General features: G+C 45.2%; 1 long non-coding RNA gene across 1 annotated transcript; it reads left to right on the top strand.

The window, feature by feature from the left end:
• The first annotated feature begins 321 nt into the window (after positions 1-321).
• On the top strand, positions 322-14,975 carry LOC140492665 (uncharacterized). The gene is made up of 5 exons (XR_011963602.1): positions 322-358; positions 452-487; positions 14,165-14,218; positions 14,313-14,348; positions 14,872-14,975. It is a non-coding gene; the product is annotated as an uncharacterized lncRNA (long non-coding RNA).
• The last annotated feature ends 2,935 nt before the right edge of the window (positions 14,976-17,910 follow it).

Raw genomic sequence — 17,910 nt, forward strand, 5'->3', positions numbered from 1 at the left:
GAACAGGAGAATCGACGTTTCGGGCTTAACCCTTGTTCAGGATGTTTGATTCCTGAAGAGGGGCTTATGCCCGAAACATCGATTCTCCTGTTCCTTTGATGCTGCCTGACCTGCTGCGCTTTTCCAGCACCACATGTTTAAGCACAACATCGAAGTCCCAGGTACCAACCCATGCTGCAAGTCCAATATTTCACCTGCTCCAATCACATCTCTAACTCAGAGAATGATGTGGTGTCCACTGAGCCATTGCTGATATTTAAGGACAAGCCTGTCGATGCATGGTCCCTTATCATTCCTGTTTGTGTTCCAGATCAGGACGGTTCCATCCTCTATGCTGAGATTGACAGCAACAGAACAGGTAAATGGCTGCACCTTAAAGGTTTTGAGCAATTGTCTAATTGATAATCAGATTCTATAATCAAACTAAGAGAACATTTTGTCTTTGTTAAAGGTGGCAAGAGATTCACAAACAGTCTGTCAGAAGGCCGTGAGTCAACATTTGTTTCTATATTGAGAAAGTGTATCGTTTGAGATCACTCCCACTCCCCCATATCTTTAAGAGCTGATTTCACTGGGGGTCTGGTTTCCTGAGGAGGAGTTGCAGTGTTGATGTTTGAAGCTGCAGTGGGAAACTGGTCAACTCATAGAATTCGTGCCTGGTCACCGTCAGAGAATCATCCCAAATGAGAACTCCCAGTTCAGTTTTAACTGACCTTGAATTCTCCCCTGATGAGGTCTTCATGATGCGAGTCTGACCCAGTACCATTCCCTCAGAAGACGATTGTTGAAGGGTGGTCGGGTCTGATAAACATGATCAAATTTTTAAGGAGTATTGAAGGATGGTTGATTGGGTGTTTGATATTGACCATCAATGCGGATGTTAGCAAGGTGTTTGGTGAAGTTCCACAAGGCAGACTGGTCACAAAATCAAAGGTTCATGGGATCCAGGGGAAAGTGGAGAGATTGATCCAAAGCAGGAGACATTGAGTTATTGTGAGCGGGTAGTTTTGTGACTGCGATGCTGTTCCGAGTGCCACTCAGAACCAGTTCCCTCAGTGTTCAGGTTCTATCAAAGTTTGGACATGTCTGTAGGAGTCATGATTGAGAAACAAACAGACAAACTCAGCAGGTCTGGAGAAAAGAAATGGAAGAAAGCTACAACATGAAGGGACATAGGGGTACTTGTGCACAAAACAAAGGTGCAGAAGAGATTGAGCAGGATGTTCCCTGATTTGGTGTGTGTTAACTATCAGGAGAACTTGGTCAAACCTGGATTTATTTTTGCAAGAGTATTGGAGGGTGAGGGGAGACCTAACAGAAATACATAAATTTATGAGAGGCAGGGATAGGGGGGACAGTCAGTTTTCTTTCAAAGAGTGGAGATGTCATATACAAGCGGCATAAATTTAAGGTGAATGAGGAAAATTTTGAGGGTGATTTGTGAGGATAGCTTTTAACAAAGAGAATGGTAGACGTCTGGAACAGGCTACCAGGGGAGGTGATAGAAGCAGATACGTTAGCAACATTTAAGAGCCATTTAGACAGGCCCATGAACAACAGGAACAGAGAGGGATGGACCTTGTGCTGGGAAATGGGATTAGTTTAGAATGGCATCATGGTTTGCACTGACATGGTGGACCAAAGGCCATGTTCCTGCACTGTACTGTTCCATGTTCTGTATTCTATGTTTAGAGAGACAGGAACCATCAACACATCTAAAACCCAGGAGAAAGTGTGGACTGCAGATGCTGGAAATCAGAGTCAAAATGTGTGGTGCTGGAAAAGCACAGCTAGTTCGGCAGCATCCGAGAGGCAGGAGAGTCGATGTTTCAAGTATAAACTCTTCATCAGGAATGAGTCTTCTGCTCCTCGGATGCTGCCTGACTGGCTGTGCTTTTCCAGCACCAACCTTTTTGACTCCGACATTTAAAACTCACTTGGATAAGGATTTGAAGAACATGAGTCTCCAGGGCTATGGACCAGGAGCTGGGCAGTGGGGTGTTCTAGAGAGCTCTTTATCAATCAACACATATACAATGGGCTGAATAGCCTCCTCCTCTTGTTCGGGAAACCTTCCAATATAAATCAATAGAAAATGCTGGAGAAACTCAGCAGGTCTGGCAGCATCTGTGGAGAGAAACCAGAGTTAAACTTTCAAATCCTTCTTCAGAACTGCCTGTAGCTGGGGAAAAGTGGTATCTATGGTAAAGACAGGTGGTGGGGGAGGGGAAAAGGAGTGAGCAGATAGGTGGAGATGGAGCCCAGAGAGAGTGAATGGAAGTCAGATCATCAAAAGGATGCCAGGGAGAATGAAAAGCTGGTAGTGGGGACAATAAGTTGGTGAAAATGGTTTGGCTGTGCTGAAAACAACTCATGTCACGGCAGGGCCTGAGGTGTGAGGATGGATAAAACACCTCATTCTGGCTGTAAAATTATTTAGAACTCAATACTGAGGCCAGGAAGCTGCAGGGTGCCCATGTGGAGAATGAGATGCTGTTCTTCCAACTTGCACTGAGCACCGCTGGAGTGCTGTGGAAATGGTGGTTAATGATCCTCTGGATATGGATGCTGGTGCGATGATAGATGAGGGCAAGGGAAGGGAAGGGAAGTGATGAGGGCAGAAATGCAGGAGATGGATTGGACACGGCTGAGGGCCTTGTCAACCATGGTGATGGAGAATCCTTGGTTGAGGATAAAGCTTGACATTTCGGAGGTCCCCTGTGCAGAATGTGGCCCCATCAGACAGATGTGGTGGGCTTGGAGAAACTGGGAGAATAGAACAGAGTCTTTCCAGGAAGCAGGGTGTGAGGATGGGGAGTCAAGGTAACTGTGGGAGTCTGAGATTGTCATGAATATTGGTGGCCGGCCTATCCCCAGAAATAGAAACAGAGATGTCAAGGAAGGGAAGGGAGGAGTCAGAGATCAGGTAAAGGTGAGAGTTGGGTGGATATTGGAAGTGAAATTGATTAGATTAGATTAGATTACTTACAGTGCGGAAACAGGCCCTTCGGCCCAACAAGTCCACACCGACCCGCCGAAGCGCAACCCACCCATTCCCCTACATTTACACCTTTACCTTACACTAAGGGCAATTTAGCTTGGCCAATTACACCTGACCTGCATATCTTTGGTCTGCGGGAGGAAACCGGAGCACCTGGAGGAAACCCACGCAGACACGGGGAGAATGTGCAAACTCCACACAGTCAGTCGCCTGAATTGAACCCGGGTCTCTGGCACTGTGAGGCAGCAGTGCTAACCACTGTGCCACCGTGCCGCCCATAATTGATCAAATATTCCAATTCTGGATGACAGAGGGAAGCAGCACTGATGATGTCATCGACATACAGGAGAAAGAGTTGTGGGAGTGGCATGAGGAGGCCTGGAATGAGGAATGTTCCACTTGCCCCACAATGAGAGAGGCATAACTGGGGCCCAGGTGGGTATCGGTGGCCACACCAGTGAAGGGGAGGTGGCTGGAGCTCACTAACCAGTAATTCTGACACTGACATAAAGTGGCAAAAGAATCACAGATGTAGTTGGGAAGGAATGGACGAAGGGAGGAAAAATTGAGTCAAGGGCAGAAGAGATAAGTTCCCTCAGGCAGGAAGAAGCAGGAACACTCGGTCTGCCTGGGCAGTAGAGCTATAGATTTTGGGAAGAAGGTGGAAGTGGGCAAGTCAGGATTGTGGGAATCTGAGCTTGGAGGCTGTGGGGGTGGTGTGGAGAGCCTGGATCAGATGAACCTTGTGACTGTTGTGGACACAACAGCCTGAGACCAGTCAGTTTAGGGGACATAGGGGTGAATGGAGGAGGGCAGAAAAATTAAAATGACTCAGGTAATGTTAGCAGTTCTCGATGGACAGGCAAAATGTCCGGTGTGAGATTATTGATGATCATTTCAATCTGTTCGACCACAACATTGATGACTCTTCTTGAGTCATTAAGTCTGTAGCTTGCCTTCTTATCAGGAGTAGCTCCCTTGTTCCTTGTTACATTCAGTGTTAACTCTCTCCTGTCTCCCAGGAACAGATCCTTGATGTTGCGTTGACTCCTTCTTCTCAGGGACGGCTAATTAACATGTTGCTTTTAATTCCTTGATTACAGTTTCTCCTTGTCCCTTTCATCTCAGTACCACTGCATTTCAGAAAAAATCATTGTTGATTCATTCAAACTCTGAATCATTATCAAAGTTCTGAAGTTTACATTCTCACAGTCCCTCATTATTCTAAACTCCAGGGGAAACAAACCCAGCCTGTCCTCCCTCTCCTCATGAGACAACCTGCTTCTCAATCTCAGAAACCTCCTTTGAGCCAGCACCAATATCCTTCATTATGTACAGCATTTGAGATGTTATCTCAGAACTGCCTTGTATATCTAAAATAACATGTTTACGTTTATATCCAATTCCTCTTTTATTCAAGGATAGCATTTTATTAACCTTCCTGATTCCATGGTGTAAGAGTGTACCTACCTTTGTGTCCTGATTCCCACATCATGTTAGAATTCTGCAGTGGTTCTCCATTCACATAATTCTCTCCTTTTTCCCTGTGTTTAGTGTGTCTGCCCTGCCCAATGTCTGTACTCTGTGATCAATACAAGCTAATCCAACTCTCCTGTTCAGTGCTTTAACCAGATGATGACATCATGATCACATTGTGGTTTGTGGCAGCTTGCAGTAAGAAATTAGTTGACTGCAAATATAAAAATAGAGCTTCATCTGCTGTAAGGGGTTATTCAGTCCCCTGAGATCATGAAAAGTTAGGCGTAAATGCATTTATTTTCATTCTGGTAATGAGAAATGCAACAACCAGTTTGTGAAGAGTAATGTCCCCCAAACAGCCCTGTGCTCAATCAGTTAGCCTGTGTATTTTCATGATGTATTCTGAGGGTTGAGTGATGTTGAGGACACAATGATCTGGGTTGAGGGATGAGTGACAAGGACACAGTAGAGAGCTCCTCTGTTCTTCATTGAAGTAACGCATTTGGAATTGTTCACAACCACCTGAGAGAGCAGACCACTGCAACCTTTAACATCTCAGCCACAAGATAACACTTTAGACATTGTAGCACTCCATTCGAACTGCTCCGAAGTCTCAGCATTGATCTTACGTTGTAGCCACTGGAATGGGGAATTGAACCCACAACCTTCTAACCCCAAGGGGTATGTGGTGTCCACTGAGCTGTTGTTGATACCTAACAACAAACCGACCAAAAATATCCCCTTATCATTCCTGTTTGTGTTACAGATCAGGACAATTCCAGACTCTGTGCCAAGATTGACAGCAACAGAACAGGGAAATGGCTGCACCTTGGTGGTTTTGAGCTTTTGTCTCGATCTGAGATGAGATGAGTGACTGTTGTGGACAGAACAGCCTGAGAGTATTCAGTTCAGTGGGAGATGGGAGTGAATGGAGGAGGTCAGAGAAATACAAAGACCAGTGTCAGTTCTCAATGAACAGGTCAAGTGCGGATTAAAGGCCAGAGGGAGGGGTCGAGGTGGAGGAAGAGAGTTGGAGGTGGGTGAAGGGGTCTGTGGGATGGACAGAGGTCTCCGTTCCAAAGAAATGGGCACAGAGGCAAAGGCAACGGAAGAAGAGATCAACATTATGTCATGTCTGAACTTTGGTGAGGTGGGAGTGCAAAGTGATTAAAACTGAGACCTTTGCTGAATGTTCTGTACTCAGTATCGGAGACGGGATAGTGAATGTCCAACAAGAGGTGGAGGGAGGAGAATGGGGAGAGACAAGTGGGAGAGTGGGTGGAGGAAGGTTCCAGAGGGGTGGGGGTACATGGTATCGGGTGAATGAGCTGGAGAATTAAGTTGAACTGGGGGTCAGGACAGTTTTGAGACAGTGTGAAGGGGTGCTGATGGAGAGAGAGGGGTCAAGACTGTGTATATGATGGCACATAGCACTGAGTGTGGGACTCAGGATGTGGTGAGGGCAGCTGTTTGAAGAGTGATGGACATCATGGAGAGAGCTGTGATCCTGGGTGGATTCAAAACATAAAGGATGAAACTCATTCACTGTTTGTGTCAACGAATGACCCCATTCCGTCCCATCACTCCCTCTCATCCCTATAGCCTCGGTGCTAACACATGCTGTCTGACTACCAGCCTTTGGCCTTATCGAGAGTAGTGGGGACAAGGTAGGAGAGCGGAACTGAGACAGAACCAGATCAGTTATGGTCTTAATGAATTGTGGAGACAACTCGATGGGCCATAGGGCTTGCTCCTGCTGTGAAGTACGATGGACATATCTTCTTTCAGTTGAAGCTGGTGAGATTCAAAGTTGCTGGTTGTGTGGTTTGGAAATTGGCTTTGGGCCAGGAAGCAGAGCGCTGTGGTCTGTGGTTTTATTTCAGACGCGAGGGAAGTGTGCAGCGCTGGTGATATAATTGAAATGTGGGCCCGGTGGATCTCATTGATTAGATTAGATTCCCTACAGTGTGGAAACAGGCCCTTCGGCCCAACAAGTCCACACCGACCCTCCAAAGAGCAACTCACCCAAACCCATTCCCCTACATTTACCCCTTCACCAAACACTACAGGCAATTTAGCATGGCCAATTCACCTAACCTGCACATCTTTAGACTGTGGGAGGACATTGGAGCACCTGGAGGAAACCCACGCAGACACAGGGAGAATGTGCAAACTCCACACAGACAGTTGCCCGAGGTGGGAATTGAACCTGGGTCCCTGGCGCTGTGAGGCAGCAGTGCTAACCACTGTGTCACTGTTCCACCCCTTAATGACCTCGGAGTCTCAGAACCATTTGTATTTAACAAGGTGATTGTGAATTGAAACGTTATAAAACATCCTGCAAGATGACCAAATGTTCACAAGCTGCAGTAGTTGGTTAATGAATTGAAGAAGCCCCAAACACACACACAAACAATGAAATGATTCAAAAATACAGAGGCAAAAGCTTTTGTTGTTTCTTCGGAAGAACAGGGAATGTGTCCAAACACTGTTCAGTTTCCTGACCGTGAGGATGCAGTCACGACATTCCTGTTCCTTACTGCAGTTACATGGGATCATCACCACCTCCAAGTTCCCTTCCAAGCCACCCACTCTGTACTGACATGGAAATATATTGTCGTTCACTCACTGTCACTGGGTCACAATCCTGGAATTCCCTCCCCAGTGGCATTGTGGGTCTCCCAACATTTACACGGACTGATGATGAAAGCAAGGACTTTTTGCTGCCTTGTGGAGAACTTTGTTGTCAAACAGTCACTGCCATCGTTTCTGGAAGGTTGAGCTGTCTCAGCTGATCCAGTGTTGGATCACTTTCCCAATGGGCATCGAGAGGCAGAGTGCCCTCGTGGTCACCTATGGGCTGGACTGAGACTGGCAATGATGGGCAGAGTCAGTGATGTCAGCCCTGGGCACCGTTTTGAGGGAGGTGCCTCCCAAGCTATCGAGAGTGCTAAATGTATCCCGGAGTCTTAGCATATACAAGAGGTAGAATATTGAACTGACCAGTGATTTGTGGTTTGGTTTGGCAACACTCAAGCATTGGCCAAGTCCCTTGTTTGCAGCATTGAAGAGACCAAGGGTGGCTTGCTAGTCGGGTGCAGAATGTGAAAACAACAGTGATGTTATCAGTGCATACTGCATCTTATGTGAGTCTGTTGTGGTCATTTTATTATTGGCATGGATGAGACTGAGGTTGAAGAGATTTCTATCTGGGCCGTGTTTAATCCTGACACCAGAGGTCAAAGCTGCTGTTTGGTAGATTATAGATAATATGGAGCTATCACACAGCGTTGCTTTACTCTGGTCCTGTTCCTTGAAGACATCCGTTCCTGAAGATGTCAAGTCATCCCAAAGCAGTTGCAGAATTTGGAAGAAGTTTCTGGACATTCCAAATTTTAAGAGTATGATTCATCAAGTGATTTACTGAGTCATCTGCTGTGATCAGGTTGGGAAATGCAATACAGAGTTCCTGGTGTTGTGTTTGACATTTTACTTGGATTTGTCTGACAACAAAGGCCACGTTGGAGATTCCATTGGAAGGTTTAAAGCTGTAGTGTGTCTTTGGGAGGATTCCCACAGCCACAGGAAGTCGGAGAGTCGGGAGAATGTGTATCAGGATGTTCCCCACTAAGGACAAGATGCTCCACCATTCAAGAGGATCATGTCTGAGCTTGTAGTTCATCACCACTTTCCTGCACTATCCCCTTACCCCTCAATGTTTTTAATGCCGGGAAATCTATCAATCTCATTCATGAATATACTCAATGGTTAAGCTTCCACAGCTCTCTGATGAGAGAATTCCCAAGATTAACTGCTTCGAAACAATAAATTCCCCCTTATCTCAGTTCCACCCACCTATCCCTCATTCTGAGACTGTATTCCCTGGTTCAAGCCAGTGTATGACACTCACTCGGTAACAAGTGAATCCTTTTGTTGATATGGAAATCCGATCCGTTCACCACATTCCAGATGGGATCTCACCAAAGATCGATATAATTGCAGTGAGATGTCAGGAATGAAGGGAGGTCCACACGAGGAGTGAAGGAAGGACTGAACCAGGAGTGAGGGAAGGCCTGAACCAGGAGTGAGGGAAGGCCTGAACCAGGAGTGAAGGAAGGCCTGAACCAGGAGTGAGGGAAGGCCTGAATCAGGAGTGAAGGAAGGCCTGAACCAGGAGTGAGGGAAGGACTGAACCAGGAGTGAGGGAAGGCCTGAACCAGGAGTGAAGGAAGGCCTGAACCAGGAGTGAGGGAAGGCCTGAACCAGGAGTGAGGGAAGGACTGAACCAGGAGTGAGGGAAGGACTGAACCAGGAGTGAGGGAAGGCCTGAACCAGGAGTGAGGGAAGGACTGAACCAGGAGTGAGGGAAGGACTGAACCAGGAGTGAGGGAAGGACTGAACCAGGAGTGAAGGAAGGCCTGAACCAGGAGTGAGGGAAGGACTGAACCAGGAGTGAGGGAAGGCCTGAACCAGGAGTGAAGGAAGGCCTGAACCAGGAGTGAGGGAAGGCCTGTCGCAGGAGTGAGGGAAGGACTGAACCAGGAGTGAGTAAACAACACGAGATCTCTTCAATGCTTCCAAGGGTTGTACCATTTACTGTATACTTCCCTCTTGCATTAGACCTTACGCATCACCACATGTCTCTCCAAATTAAATTTCAGCAGCCATTTCTGTGCCCAAGTCTACAACCTTTATATGTCCTGCTGTATCCTCTGGCAATCTTCTTCACTATCCAAAGCTCCCTCCATCTTTGTGTCATTGCAAACTTACTAATCATACCACTTACAATATTCTCCAAAATATTTATAAATGTTGTGAACTAACAGGGGTCCCAACACTGACTCCTGTGGATCACCAATGGTCACAGATTTCCAGTCAGAAAAACACCCTTCCACCACTACTCTCTGTCTTCTATGACTAAGCCAATTCTGCGTCCATCTTACCACCTCTCCGCAGATCCATGTGACTTCAATTTCACTATCAGCCTGCCATGAAAACCTTTGTCAAAGGCCTTATGAAAGTCCATGTGGACAATATCTATCACCCTGTTGTTGTCAATCATGAAACTTGCTCAAAAGGCTGAAACAAGTTTCTGTGACATGACCTTCCTGCACAAAACCATGTTGCCTCGTGTTAATAAGAAGATATTTTTTCAAATTGAGTAAAGCCAGTCATTAAGAATCTACTCCAATATTTTCCCTACCACGGACGTAAAGCTCACCAGCCTGTAAGTTCCTGTATTATCCCTGTTGCCCTCAAACAAAGGGACAATGTTGGCTCTTCTCCAGTGCTCTGGCACATGTCCTGTGATTAAACAGAATCCAAGGATTCTGTACAAGCTCCCAACAATGTGCTTCCTCACCTCGATGAGTCAGAGGAGGCAAATCTCTGTTTCTTTCTATTAAAATATCTGTTTCTCTACCCTCCATTTACCAAAATAAATGGAAAATCATCCTGTACAATGTTTCTAAATGCAGACTTGCTGCAGTGCAATCTTTGAGACTGGCTGCTGCTTTCCATCACTTCCTGATGACATTGGCTTCCTCTTTGAACATGTGGCACCTTGTAGCCCTGTATAAATCTGCTCACTGACAGCCCCTCTCATTCTTCAACAATTTCTGTACCTTACACCAGTGTCCTTTTGTGGGACTGGAGTCACATGTAGGCCAGACCAGGTATGCAATGGGATGCATTGAAGAAGGAAATAAGGAGAGTCCAGGGCTAAAGGGTGGGACCAATAAATCCAGTGAACCTTGAATACTGAGGAATACACAGCATTGGATGAAGGGAAAAGGGAGGCTTATGGCAGGTACTGAGAATTCAGAACAGCAGCAATTTCTGGAGGATTATAAAATGTGCAAGTGGGAAATTAAAGTGTAGATTCGGAGTGCTAAAAGGAAATATGAAAGTATACTGACAGTTAATATAAAGAAGCATCCAAAATATTGAAAGGAATATTCATGGTAAAAAGACAACAAAGATCATGATTGTAATTGAAACTTGAACCCAGAGGATGTACGTCAGGCTGTAATTGACAACTTTATGTTGGTGTTCAGGCGTGAGAGGGATGATTTTGGTGTAGAAATCGGGGAGATCGTCTGTGACAAGATGAAAGAAATTAACATAGAGAGGAACTGCTGAGTGGTATGGGCAGCAAAAAGTAGATAAATCTCCAGGGCAGGATGAAATGTATCTCAGGTTGTTGAGTGAGGCAGGGGAGATAATAGCAGGGGCTTTGGAAATAATTTTCCATTCCTCTCCGTCTGCAGGAGAGGTGCTGGAGGACAGGAGGACAGCCAGTCTGGTACCTCAAGAAGGGAACAAGGGATAAACCAGGAAACATCAAGCTAGTCAGTCTCAACTCTGTGTCAAAATGTGTGGCAGGTCAGGTTGATGAACGGCTCGTGCCCAAAACATCGACCCTCCTGCTCCTCAGATGTTGCCTGAGCTTCTGTGCTTTTCCAGTGCCACACTGTTAAACTCTGACTCTCCAGCATTCACAGTCCTCACATTCTCCTTGAGGGGTCAGATAACCCTCTCCTGCTCCTATTTCTTATGTTCTTGTGTCTCCTTGGACTTCGGCAAAACTTTTGATCAGGTTCCACATGGGAGAACGATAGCAAAGGTGAGAGCCCATGGGATCCAAGGAAATTTGGGGTAAATTGGATGCACAATTTGCTGATTGGCAGGAAACAGAGGATGATGGTCGAGGGGCATTTTTGTGACTGGAAGTGGGTGTCCTGGGGGATCCCACAGGGGTCACTGTTGGGGCCCTTGATATTTGCAGTTTGTCGTAAATGATTTAGACTTGAATGAAGAGGGTTGATCAATATGGTCCCAGATGATAAACAAATAGTTGGGGTAGTAAATATTGAGGAGGATAGCCTTAGACAACAAGAGGATGTACGTGGGTTGGTCAGTTAGACTGATCAGTAGCAAACAGTATCCAACATGGATAAGTGTGAGGTGATACACTTGGGCAGGACGGAAAAGGGAAGGGAAGATATAATGAGCAATAGGACCCTGGGAAACACCAAGGATCAGAGCGACCTTGGTGTGCATGTACACCAGTCCCTTAATGTATCGGGACAGGTGGATAACATGGATAAAAAACCCTATGGTATACTTCCCTTTATTAGTTGAAGCACAGAGTTTAATTCAGAGCAGTGAGGGTATGCTGGAACTGTACGCAAAATTGGTTAGGTCACAGCTAAAGAATTGTGTGAAGTTCAGGAATCCACATTATGGTACAGAGCAGATTTGCCAGGATGTTACCTGGGCTGGAGAGTTTCAATTCTGAAGAGAATTTGGATAGATTGTTTTCTCCAGGGAGGAGGAGATTGAGAGGAGACATGATTGAGATGCGTGAAATTATGAGGGACATAAATACGGTTGAAATGAAAATGGTTTCCCCGTGATAGAGTGGTCAGTGACCATGGGGCATTAATTTAATGTACGGGGCAGGGCAATTGTTTTTATTCATTCATGAAACATGCATATCACTGGCTGGCCAGCATTCATTGCCCATCCCTTGTTGACCTCTTGAGAAGATGGCGATGGGCTGCCTTCTTAAACCGTTACAGTCCATGTGCTGGATGTAGACCCATAATGCCTTGAGGGAGTGAATTCCAGGATTTTGACCGAACAAGAGTGAAGGAGTGATGATATATTTCCGAGCCGGGATGGTGAGTGCCTTGGAGGGGAATTTGCAGGTGATGGTGTTCCCCTTTATCTGCTGCCACTGAACGTTTAGCTGGAGATGGTCGTGGGTTGGGAAGGTGATGTCTGAGGATCTTTGATGAATGTTAGAGGTTTATCGGAGATGTGAGGGAAACCTTTTCACTCGGAGGATGGCGGGAAAATGGAAGTCATTGCTTTTAAGGGTGACAAAGACATGAAACACTCATAATGTTAAAGACTTGTTTAGGTGTGCACTTGCATTGTCGATGTATAAGGCATTGGGGCAACTGCTCGATAATCGAATTGGAATGGGTAGATGGTTGGTTTTGGATTAGTGGTGCTGGAAGAGCACAGCAGTTCAGGCAGCATCCAAAGTGCAGCAAAATCGACATTTCGGGCAAAAGCCCTTCATCAGGAATTCCTTTGGATGCTGCCTGAACTGCTGTGCTCTTCCAGCACCACTAATCCAGAATCTGGTTTCCAGCATCTGCAGTCATTATTTTTACCAAGATGGTTGGTTTTGACCAGCATGGACTCAATGGGCCAAAGGGCCTTTTACTGTGCTCCAGATCTCTATGACTCTATGATTAAGACCATTAGGGGTCTTGTGGTACAGTGGTAATGTTCCTCCTTCAAAGCCAGGAGGCCTCCGTGAAGTCCCACTTGATCCTCAAGTGTGTAATAATATCTCTAATCAATGTGTTTGGACAATATCTCCAGGAAAGTATGACTCACTTGAAATACCTGGCAATGGGCATCAAAGTGCCACATCTTAGCATGGTGAGGGGATGGTAAGTGGGTTCTGGAAGGGGTAGCATAAAAGGTATGGCTTAGCAAGGGGCACACTTTGAATTTAACTCCCAATAAGTTCCCTCATGTAAACTGTGATCCACAATATCTCTGGGACACTGTGAACCGTGATTCTTTAAAATCATGGACCGACTGGGTGTACATTGTGGAGGAGCAGGATGTGTTTCCCTCTGCAATGGAGGGGATTGGCTCAGAGTGCTGGGTGCAGGGTTTTATAACCTGAACCATGGGACTGTGGGAAAATTGGAAACCCTGGGATAGGGTTGGGAATCATGGAATCAGGAACCTCCATGGGAAGGCATCTGAGACTTCCCGACTTGGAGAATGTGGAAAGATCGTTTATGCTCTTCTTTTGTTGAGAACTTCAATCAAATCATCCCAAACCTTCCAGTGCAACAGGATACAAACATAACTTGTGATCCCACACCTTGTAATTTAACTCTGTGAGACCTGATGTCATCATTCTGCACCACACTCTTTCTCAGGTCAGAATATCCTTCCCAAGGTGTGGTGCCCAGAACGGCTCCTGAATTGAAAAAGAAATAAAATTAAAGATTATCCTTCTCAGGTTCAAATTCTTCCACGGCATTGGGTCTGTCATCCTCATATACTCACAATATTTCCAAATCTGGCCCCTCCATATCCCTTCCTGTAAATGTAAACTCACCATAGTCCCAGAGGGCATCGGGCTGTTCTCTCATTAGAGAGGAAAAGCTCGGCAAACGTGAGGACTGCAGGTTCTGGAGATCAGAGTCGAGATTAGAGTGATGAAGGGCTTTTGCCCGAAATGTCGATTTTCCTGCTCCTCAGATGCTGCCTGACCTGCTGTGCTTTTCCAGCACCACTCTAATCTACACTCATTAGAGAGAGATGTGTGGTGGTGGTTTCACCGGACTGTAATAGTAACATCACTGGGGCCTAATTTTCAATCTCCAAGACTGTGAGAATCCCTGTCCAAACCTCTCCAACTCTCTTTCCCCCTTTTAAGTCGCTCCTTAAGACATGCGTGTTGGAACACCACCTGTCCAAATGACTCCGAATATGGTTTGATGTCTGATTCTCATGCAGTTCATTGAACATTTTCCAATGGTCAAGCTGTGATGTGAATCCAGGATTCTGTATGATTCTTTGATTCTAGAGTCAGAAAGCTGATGCAGTAAGGCAGTTTCAGAGTGAATACTGTTTGTATTACAGCTCAGCCTGATTCCTGTACCTATGCCAGCATCGTGTTTGACAGCAACAGAAAAGGTAATCAGCCACATACTTTTTTCCCACATAGTGGTAATTCTAAACATTTAAAATACATCCTCCTCACTAACAGACTATTCTCTTTCATTTCAAGGTGGCAAGACTCTCCGGGTTGCTGATTCAGAAGAGAGTGAGTCAGTTTTGTCCTTTCAGAATCCTAATTCTAATCCTTTCTCCTTTCCCAATCCCTGAAGCACATTCTCCGATGTGTGGGACAGTGCTAGTTGGGCCTGGGTGATCCATTTCCTTGTTATTTGAGACCCCAACTTTGGTTGGCGACATTATGGAGATTTGATCACATGACCTTAAAGCCCCAATCCCTCACCATGATGCTGTTGTCATTGGCCCATCGGTCTGTTCATCTTTATTAGGGTGTTCCTTTACTCCACCAATCAGAAAGTAAACAGTCTCTCCATTATCCCATTGGATGATACTTGACTGTCTCTCAAAAAGCTTGTCTCTCCCAATGTATTTGTGAGCGTCATAAAGTGAATGAGGGGGAAAATGTACAACTGATGGAGTAAATATTTCCCTTTCCTGTAACTACTCTGATAGTGATGGGACTGATATTTGGGTAAATATGCCCCTTTCCTGTATTTCCCTTCAAACTGAATTGATAATGATCATCAGCTCTGATTTCTGTCTCTTTCTAGCGGATGTAACCTATGCAGCTGTGGTGAAGACTCATTAGGAGCGAATAAGAACTGAACCTGTGTAACTGAGGTTGCATTGTTTCTCAGATCAAATTCAAGGAACATCATGGAACTTATCAGCTCAGAAACTTGGCATTATTATTCTTCAAAAGTGTTTTTTAAATTTTTTAAAAAATTTGTGCCTTTTTATCTTAGTGTATTTTTAATTGTGGACTGAAACACATCAGAATTGTTGAAAACCAAGGATTGTTTAAGGGATACTGCACACTTTTGAAAGCAAGTAACCTGACGCTCATTGTAAGTATTGTTTACACAGCTGCTGGGTCAGACAGCAGCAGAAGAAGGTGCAGACGTACTGGAGACATGCCCATGTACCAATGGTGATTCAGCCAGAAACAAATATCTGATTGGTCTTTGTACTAAAGCCCAATATCAATGACAAAGACCATCTTGCTGCCAATGACGATGTGATTGGTTCCCAGGTAATTGAACAGTTTGTGGATATGAACATGACAGGGAGAAGCCATCCGACCTCCACCATCTGAGGACCTGTTCATCATCAGCTCTGTTCCTGGCAGGAAAAGCGACTTTAAATCTGAGGATAACCAGCTGATTGTCTTTTCCTTCAGCAGCTGCAGAAAGTTCTGACCTTTAATGAGTAAGTCAGACCTTTTATAAACCACAGACTGTATCTCTAGTAAACCAGTGACAGCATCTGGGGAAGCAGCATTCTGATCAGCACAAGAACCATCTCAGTGAATCCCGCGAACAGGGATCGACAAAACTGTTTTCTTTCTGTTCCTTCCACTCAAAGATTGATGTTTAGTTTCTGTGTGTGTGTCTGTGTGTGCACGTGCATGACTGTGTGTATCTGTGTGTGTGTGTGTGTGTGTGCATGTGTACGTGTATGTGTGTATGTATGTCTGTGTGTGTGTGTCTGTGTGTGTATGTGTGTGTGGGTACAATATGTGCTTGCTTTTTAGGGGACTTGGTTCATGAGCATCTTAGAGTTTGAACTAATGGTGTTATAGCTCAATGGTCCATCATTTTTCTGTGGAATTAGAGTCTATTTATGTGTGATAAATCGTAATCCTTGTGAAGTCCAGAAACCTAGTCTGTGCTTTCTGTCATCTTTAGTCTAAAACTCAGGAGAAACTAACTTTTGTGACAACTCAGGGAATAATGCAACTTGATTTCCAAAACGCTACCTCAGTGAGGCATAATAGTATCCATCCATATGTAATAGACCACACTTGGAATATTGTGTCCAGTTCTGGTCGCCCTACTATAGTAAAGATACAGAGGGTTTGGAGAGGGTGCAAAGAAGGTTTGCCAGGATGCTGCCTGGACTGAGAGCTTGCCTTATGAAGAAAGGTTGAATAAGTTTGGACTTTTCTCTCTGGAGAAAAGGAGGGAGAGAGGAGTCCTGATCAAGGCGTACAAAATAATGAGAGGAATAGACAGAGGCAATAGCCAGAGTCTTTTCCCCAGGGCAGGATTGACTGGTACGAGAAGTCATAGTTTGAAGATATTAGGAGGAAGGTATAAAGGAGACGTCAGAGGCCGGTTCTTTACGCAGAGAGTTGTGAATGTATGGAATGCATTGCCAGTTGTGGTGGTGGAAGCAGAGACATTGGGGACTGACCTTAAAGGGTCAGTTTCAAGTACCCTACCGCACAGAGTGCACAGCAGGAGGGTAATCACAGGATGTCTACACTGGTCTAATCTACTTAACTGAACAAAGACTTCTCAAGTGCTTGCCTTAATGGGTCAGTTTAAGTACTTTACGATAAAAACAAACAAACTATCCCAACCACTGAAAGCGGCAATGAATTGATAAATGCATCCTGGATTGTTTGATGTGATGAAATAGCTCTTGCTTGCGGTCTGTGGTTACCCTGGGGAGAGATCTGTTGTTATCCTTGTTTAATAGCTGAACTGTTTTGACACAATACAATGGATATGCTCAGGATGTATATGATCTAACCCTCCCCCACTTTTTTTAAAACAAAAACAAAACATGGTAATGTGAATCCCAGGTGGAATGTTAGATTGGGTTTAAAGGCCTATTAGGCTCCAACCTTGGTTTCTAGCGGTAGAGGTTAGGACTGTTTAAATGACCTGACCATGATGTGGTTAGGAGAAAAACAAAATCTGAGACGAGGTGGTCATGAAGACCAATGTTTCAAAGACGAGTGAATGTGTCGGGGATTGCAAGAGATCAACCATTGAAATATCAACCAAAATGAAGCTGGCCTGACTGACAGAGACCACTTTAAATGTGGGTCATAGAAATGAAGATGAAAGTGAAGGTACCATGAAGAATCTGACTTGGAGATTCTATCCAATGAGCAGAAAATTGAAGAATTATAACTTGGTTAAATTCCTCAGTGTGCAGAGGAATAAAGCAGGAAGAGGTGTGAGCTGCATGAGAGTTTTGATCACCAGAAACAGTTGCACCTTCCCTTGAGTGGCTGTCAGGAGCTGTTTCATCACTTGGATCACTGAATCAGTGAGTTTGTCAAAGAGACACCAAACAGCGAGTCTGAATCCTCTGTCACTGGGGTGTCTGTGTCAAATCCTCTCTGTTCTCCTATTGGTGTGTTGTCAGTCCCCCTATTGGAGAAATGGGGAATTGCCACCTGGGAGTTTGCGTCAGTTTTGTTTCATCTGGCATTCTGTCAGTTCCCAGACATGGGCCGTGCCACACCCCCTATTGGAGACATCTGGAATTACCGTCTGGGAGTCTGAACTCGTCTGCTCTGGGTTTCCTTGTTGGTTTACTGTCACTCCCCCTTTTGGAGTCATCAGGAACTGCTGCCTGACAGTCTGAGTGAGTCTGTTCTGAGTGAGTCTCATGTCCATGGTGCGGGGATACCGTTAAGTGTCTGAGTTATACTGAGTCAAGAATGTTCAGTTTGCCGATCTGTCAGGGGGTTCTTGGGAATCTGTGACATGTCCGTGTTGTCACTGAGTAGTGTGTGATGCCAATCTGTTGGACACTCTCCTATTGGGTCATTTAAACTGGTTGGGGGTCCC

Source organism: Chiloscyllium punctatum, chromosome 2 (genome assembly GCF_047496795.1).
Source record: "Chiloscyllium punctatum isolate Juve2018m chromosome 2, sChiPun1.3, whole genome shotgun sequence".
In the NCBI taxonomy this organism is placed as follows: Eukaryota; Metazoa; Chordata; class Chondrichthyes; order Orectolobiformes; family Hemiscylliidae; genus Chiloscyllium; species Chiloscyllium punctatum.